A 6,977-nucleotide genomic window follows, 5' to 3' on the forward strand; every position below is an offset into this window, starting at 1 on the left:
ATCTAAAGCTCAATAAGGAGGTCTGTTTCTCAGGTTGCAGCAGTAACCCCCACATGGAACTGTACCATAAACTTCTGATTATTATTGCTTTATTATCTGTGTTGTAACAATCCCATTGGACTACTTTGAATTAGTCCTCCATGGGAATACACAGTTTATGAGGGTTGTGGGTGCTCGACCCTCATAAAATGTCACTTAAGGAGAAACATGTCCAACTCGCTGTTCACAAATAACATCAAGCCCATTCATGACTTACTCCCTGAGAGTAACGTGTTCCTGCAAAGAACACCAACAAGACTAGAATTGGCGGCCAGTTTTGTCTCTAGTACTGTAACAGAGTGTTGCGCTAACATCCTGACATACACATCATCATGTGAAATGTGTTGTCTCAGGCATGATCAGGTCGATGACACAACCAGAGAGATTATTTAGGTCCCTGTATCAGCTGATCCCCGAGCAGTGCCCTCTGGACCTGTAACAGGAAAGAGGACGTGTGGCAAAGCGGGAAACCAAAATCCTACCTCGGTTTACCTCCCCATCGTACCATCCATCGACATTTTGACCACACATACTGCTGGTCTTGGTATCTGTGTCTCTGAAATGCACACTACAATTTATACCTTTTATGGTCTCAATCAGTACAATGAAAACAAAGATGTTTTTGAATGATGTGATGAGGCAGCGTGGGGTCATGACACCTGAAAATCTATGACTCAAACAGATAATGTCACTCTTTGACTCTCTTCCTGAAGTTAGAGTGAACACCTGAAACACTGATTTGCATGTCGAGTAATATAGTTCTTATTCTATCTGCAAAACTGATGTTTTCAATCCATCTAGTACTAAGAAACAAAATGATTGATCGATCTCCACTGGCTGTTGTCCGTCACCAGGGGCAAACTATTTCCTTTTACTTAATTGGGAAATAATGGACAATCAAACATGCCATCTTTATTTACCTAGACCCATTTTTGTAGTTATTTGATGAGTGGAAAAATTTAATTCCTTCGAAGAAATGCATTTGCTTTTATTCCTTTATTTTGATTTCTTCATGTTCAAATGACCTTCATGACAACTAATTGACCCCACATGCTCCACTGTTACGGAGTTTTGGCCCTTGATCTGTTGATCTTTATGACACGGTGATGCTGGTTCTTCTTCATCTGAATGTCTCCTTCAAAGTTCCCTGGGTTCTTCTAACATTTCACCAACCTCTTCTCAAAGGCAACTAGTAAAAACAAGTCTGCAGGCCTCTGTCTCAACCCTCACGCCCCAGATAACTCTGTCACTTCCTCCTCCCTTCCTCTTTATGTCCCTGCCCTGGTATCAACACCTCCTCTGTGCTCCCCCCACCCCCTCTCTTCTGAAGCCCATCCCTGACAAGACTGACTGAATGAATGAATGGTCAGCACACGATGACTGTAATTTAATGGCTGATTAAATCAACTCAATGATGGATGAGCAGATCCATCAACCATTCAAAGGAACAAATGAGTGAATGATAAGATCTGTTGTTCTACCCCGATACCAGCTAAAGGCACAAGTCAGCCAAAACCAGAATAAATTCAAATCTTGCCATTCCTTCCAGTTTATTGCTCATCATCAGAGGCCATGAACAGTTGACTTGTTCAAACAGAAAAAAGTCAACGGTATCCCCCAGTTACAAGTTTGTGTCTATTTGCATCACTGCATTGACTTTCTATGTAACCTCATTTTGCAAAAATCCAATTGACTTAATGTTAAAAGTGACTGGTAGACTAAATTCAACTAAAACTTGTGCTGACTACTGATATATGTTTCATGAAAACGTTTATGGACAATATTAGTATTTCATCAACGTTGAGGATGTATGTCTTGTGGTTGTAGTGTGGATTAATGGTTATGCAGACAACATAAAATTCAACATCAAGATGGGAAACAATTTCAAAGATGATTAAAATCATTTAAAGCCTGTGTTCTCTGTTTGCAGTGTCTCAAATTTGGGGATTTAGCACCTTTTTTTTGTCAGCTTTCTGCTTGCATGTTGTTCATTTATTGCCACGCTCAAACAGATTTTTGATCACATGTCACTATTTAAAGCTTGGCTTTGTTATTTTGCTGATATAAACCAGAGTGCCAACATTTCCTCCCATTGCCTCTTAAACTGCGGCCTTCTGAATGATGAGGGTTCACTCCATCCATGCTCTGCTCAGCCTCTCTGGCAGAATGTGACCCTATGCTGATTAATCTGTTTTTAACTATGTTTGGCTCCCAGCCAAAGCCGCCGGCCCACACACTCTCTGTTTTTTATTCTATTGCTTCTTTCAGAGCTGGACACTTGCTGGTTTGCCCTTTCTTTCTCACTCTGGTGCAAAAAGTTCCCTCTTTAACAGCGATTTCCGATTCTCCACTAATAGAGCTGGTTACTTGACAAAACAACATGACTCTATTAATCTTCTTACGATGTCTTGTTTTACTCTATTAAGCCTCTTGGTTCAGAGCAAGACCACAAATACTTCAAATACACAAATAGTTGTTGGTATTAAACACTCTGGGTGCAGAATTGGCTTCAGACGAACCTCTTACACAGAGAAAGAGCCCCAACACCCTCTCCCTTTACCTCACGCATCTTCTACCCCTCTGTCTTTTTACTTCCCCGCCCCACCCGTCCTGCCCACTTCCATCTCTGTGGAGGTGATAAGCTGAACATGCATTTCAGTTTCCATTCATCCGTGCCTCTTTGGTTTTCTCTCTATGAATGCGAGTCCCGCTGAGCCTGCCGGCCGAGCGCCTCTGAAAGCTGCCGGCTGATACTCTGTCGGTCACGGCTGACTGCTGCGCTGCAGAATATGTCCACCTTAGTGATTGTTGCCAACGTCCCAATGTCACTCCAACCGCAGAGGAGACAAAAGCTTTCAATTGTGATTTGGACATACAGGGCTAAGCCACACTGGCAGACTGGAAGAGGGGGCTATAATGAGCTAATCCACACCATAACTAACTGGAAATGAAGGAAACATTTGTGTTACTGTAAGGTAGTTTTGTCTGTGCTTCTTTTCTTAACATTATCAGCAGCCATTCAGTCCAATACAGGACAGTACGACTACTCATCTATTGTCCTCCCTTAGCTGATGTGTTTTGCTCCCTTTGAACCGACGAGGTCAGAATGAAAACACACACACACAAACACTCAGTGATGTTCCCATAGCCTTTCCGAATGGTTAAGCAATATCTGCGACTCTCTCCATCGCTCTCACTCAGTCTCTCGCTTCTGTTTTCCTTGCTTTCGCCTTTTGTCACTCCAGCTCCAGTTCCCTATTTTTGTCCCCTTGTGTCGCTGCCACTTGCCTTCATACCCCTAACAGGAGAGGACTGGGGGAAAAAATACAAATTGTGTTCTTTGTGCAAATCTCCAAGAATCAGTCTCTGTTTTTTAGCAACAATACAACAAAACCTGTTCAACAATGAAGAAACAAATTTGACCCAGCTTAAGTGAAGTGATAAACCTGTTGTTTTTATGTCAGTCCTAGCCTGTAGGCATAGAAAAAAGAACGTTATCTGTCAGAAATGCATCTGTGGGAATATGAAGCAATACAAAATAATTTCTAAGGACAATTTAATTCATAATAAATAGACGAAAACAAATGAAAAAAATTCTGTTAATTGCGAAGTTTTAGCATGTCAAGAGCAATGTTGAGCAGCCGTCATTTCTAGATAAGCCAGAGATGGTTCCAGCAACCGTTAATGAGCAGATTCTCCCACCACACCAACCAATTAGGGCTCATCTCATTAGCAGGTTTGACAGAGCTACCACTGTTGTAGACATCCCGAAGGACTGAGAATGAACATGGCCTCTGATGAGCGATAAAACTGTCCATCCAGAGAGAGGCCTGGCAGGAGTATAACCACTGAGCAGCAGACATGTTAACAGCTGGAGCTGAGCATGTGTAGAGCAGTCACTGTTCCGAAGCATAGGCTGTATTTGCTATGGCATTATCACAGACACTTCAAACTGTTCATACCGCATCAAATATTTTCATGTAATTTGATCAGAATGATCCCTTCATGCACTAAATAACCAACACATGAAACACAATACAACTCCACACAACAGCGCTGCAGAAAATAACATGCCATTCAATAGCTGCTATTCACACAGAGATGGTAAATTTACTTTGGAATTCTTAGTTCTGTGCTATTGTACAAGTTTGGAAACTGATCAGGCTTTTTTTTTATGTTGAAAAAATCTGGAAGCAAATTTTATAAAGTCTCTCAGACAGGAATCTAGAGAGATTATCCTTTCTTTTAAAGGAATGAAACACAGATCTCCATAAAATAATCTAAGGCTCGTTTTCTCATTCATGTAGATGACAGGCCGTGTGGCTGGCTGGATGACAACCCCATTATGTAATCTATCAGTTCCCTATGGTTTCCACTCATCTCTTAGAGAGGTTTAGATTTGTATTAAAAAGATTATGGTCTGGTCCTCCATTTTCAAACAAATGGGAGTTATGCTTCCATCAATATACTTTGCAGCGCAAGAAATAAATTAGGTTTTAACAGTCTGCCACTTTCTGAATATTACCATAACAGTCAAACAAGGCAAGGCAACCTTTAGTCTAGTTTCCATATTTTGATCTCCACATCTGTTAAATCCATGAATATTCTGCCAACTCCTGACAAATGACCCTTCATAGACAATTAATAACTTCTCACCAGGTGATGGAAACATCATATTTCCTTTCATATTTTTTGGGGAAAATTTCAAAACTGTTTATCAAATTCATTTCAAAATGTTCCTGGAAATTCAGCCACAGACATAGGCTAACATGGATAACAGGAACACTGATACAGAAAACTTAGTATAACATTTATGTACTGTATACGGAAATTCATCTCTAGTCCATTCCTATCATAAGAGAACCAATGGCTACGACAAGCATTACAAACATTAGGGGTCTTCAGACTTTTCCTTGTCTATTTCCCAAGTCAATTAATGAAAAACTATGTAATGGTACTCCAATTCTTACCAAAACACACAATAAGGAATGAAGAAAAGATATTGTTCCAAAGTTTCCACAAACTGCATGTACACTACCACTGTCCACAACATTGTTCTTCCCTGACGTCTTCCATTTCTATTCGGACTACCTTCATTCCCCTAAGACAAGAGAAGACAAGAAGGCAGCGGGCGCTGATGTGCAAGTGTGCTGATGAAGACGATGAGTAGTCAGTTGGTCACACTCACTGATATTAGGTCATGTCACAAACAATTATTCCTTACATTTGCCTGTTTTTCTAAATTTTTGGAATACTGCACAGCATAAAAGCAAAAGGCATCCATCAGCCTGAGAACTGGTCACCTTCATTCAGCCTGTGGCACCAAGAAATTGAATTAGTTCATCAAAACGAAAATAAAGGTGATGTAACACATGTTTACCCAGTGCCCTGACTTTCTGCACGTCAGCACAATTTAAACCCAGTCAGGTGTGTGTGTGTGTGTGTGTGTGTGTGTGTGTGTGTGTGTGTGTGCGTGCGTGCGTGCACGTGTTGAACCCTCACCATCTGTCCAAGTCCCACGAACGTAAAGCACTCTACATACACATACGTAGAAACTGCACAAGCAAATCTAAAGACTTTTGATCTTGAATACCAGACAAGCATTTAAAATCAATTATTTATGGCAGAACTGTCCGATTATGAACTACATGATTAAATTAAACGGATCGATTGATCCTTACGGACACATCAATTAAAACATTTACTGACTACAAGTGAAATAATTGATTGTATGATATAGGCCACGTCTTCACTTACTCATCATTAATGGTATGATAATAAATCAACAATCAGTGTCTATTAATTGTCATTACCACTATACTACAGAAGTCACCTTAAATTGAATGGGTGCTTCGAGCACGTTTTATTTTGTCCACCGCCTGAGGCAGGGAGGGAGCCCGGCGGTAGGAAGCAGCACACAACCCGACGGATGTTTGCATAGCGATAGAAACGACCACGTTAGCGTCAATGCAAAGAATTATCCACCAAATTACGATCGTGAGCACTGCGGAAGACTTCATCTAAACCAGGAAATTCAAAATAAATTGAGCAGCACTGAGGCAGCTACAGCTCATTTAGGGTCTGACTTTAACATGCTAGTTGAGGCGGGTTTCGCCTACTCCAACCTGAGATGCTAGCCTCTCTAAGCGACTTAACCCATGAAAGTAGCTGAGGTGATGATAACAGAGATAATGTAGGAGATAGGCGCCATGAAGCGCGTTGCATCGAAAGTATGGCTTCAATTCTAGATAACGAGTCTGGAAGCAGTTTGCTTCACCGTGGAAATATCTGTACATTTGTTTTTTTTGGTGTTGGTCTTAAACGTATGTTGCGCACCAAAAGTCGTATTTACCGCGACGAAACCGACGATAAAAACACGAGAAGCATTGATCGAACAATAGTCACTGATGTGTATATCACGTGACTTTTTTTAAGCGGCGGTAATATTATACGTTACCTGATGTTTTCTTCAACGATGCCTGTGTGGAAGTTTTCCAAACGTGGCCTTTCACGCTGTTGTCCTCCAAAAAAAAACAGCGCAGGTCCCTCTACCTCAGCCTCCAAAAATCTCCACTACGTTCAGTACCGAAAATCTGGCCAAGGCTTAAAGAAGACGTGTCAATCATCCTCTAGACCCGCCCCATACAGTGAAAAACCATCTTTTTACAGCCTCCCATTGGCTAAGAATGATACTGTATTAGATCTTCAGACGTGATTGGTCACTTGCGCCAGCCAGTCAAGTTAGAGGGCCGTTCCGAGTGGACGTAACACTGCTGGTGTGGCCAGGTAGCTCCCTCTAGAGGATAAGAGTAATCACTGCAATATGTTGGTACAGAGTAAAATTGCGCTGTTTGAGATCACAATTGTTACATGCCGCTTCAAAGCGGTGATGTATTGTAATTGTCGGTGTTCGTGTGTTCGTCCGTTCGTTCGTCCGT

General features: G+C 41.4%; 1 protein-coding gene across 7 annotated transcripts in view; it reads right to left on the reverse strand.

Annotated features, from left to right (window-relative positions):
- Positions 1-6,642, reverse strand: part of epb41l2 (erythrocyte membrane protein band 4.1 like 2) — a 42,248-nt gene extending 35,606 nt beyond the window's left edge. For all 7 annotated transcript variants that reach the window (XM_068343088.1, XM_068343087.1, XM_068343084.1 and 4 more), the window contains exon 1: positions 6,497-6,642. The gene's annotated coding sequence lies outside the window, so the exon portion shown is untranslated. The remainder of the gene's footprint in view (positions 1-6,496) is intronic.
- Between the last annotated feature and the right edge of the window lie 335 nt (positions 6,643-6,977).

This window comes from Antennarius striatus, chromosome 19 (assembly GCF_040054535.1).
Source record: "Antennarius striatus isolate MH-2024 chromosome 19, ASM4005453v1, whole genome shotgun sequence".
Taxonomy (NCBI): domain Eukaryota; kingdom Metazoa; phylum Chordata; class Actinopteri; order Lophiiformes; family Antennariidae; genus Antennarius; species Antennarius striatus.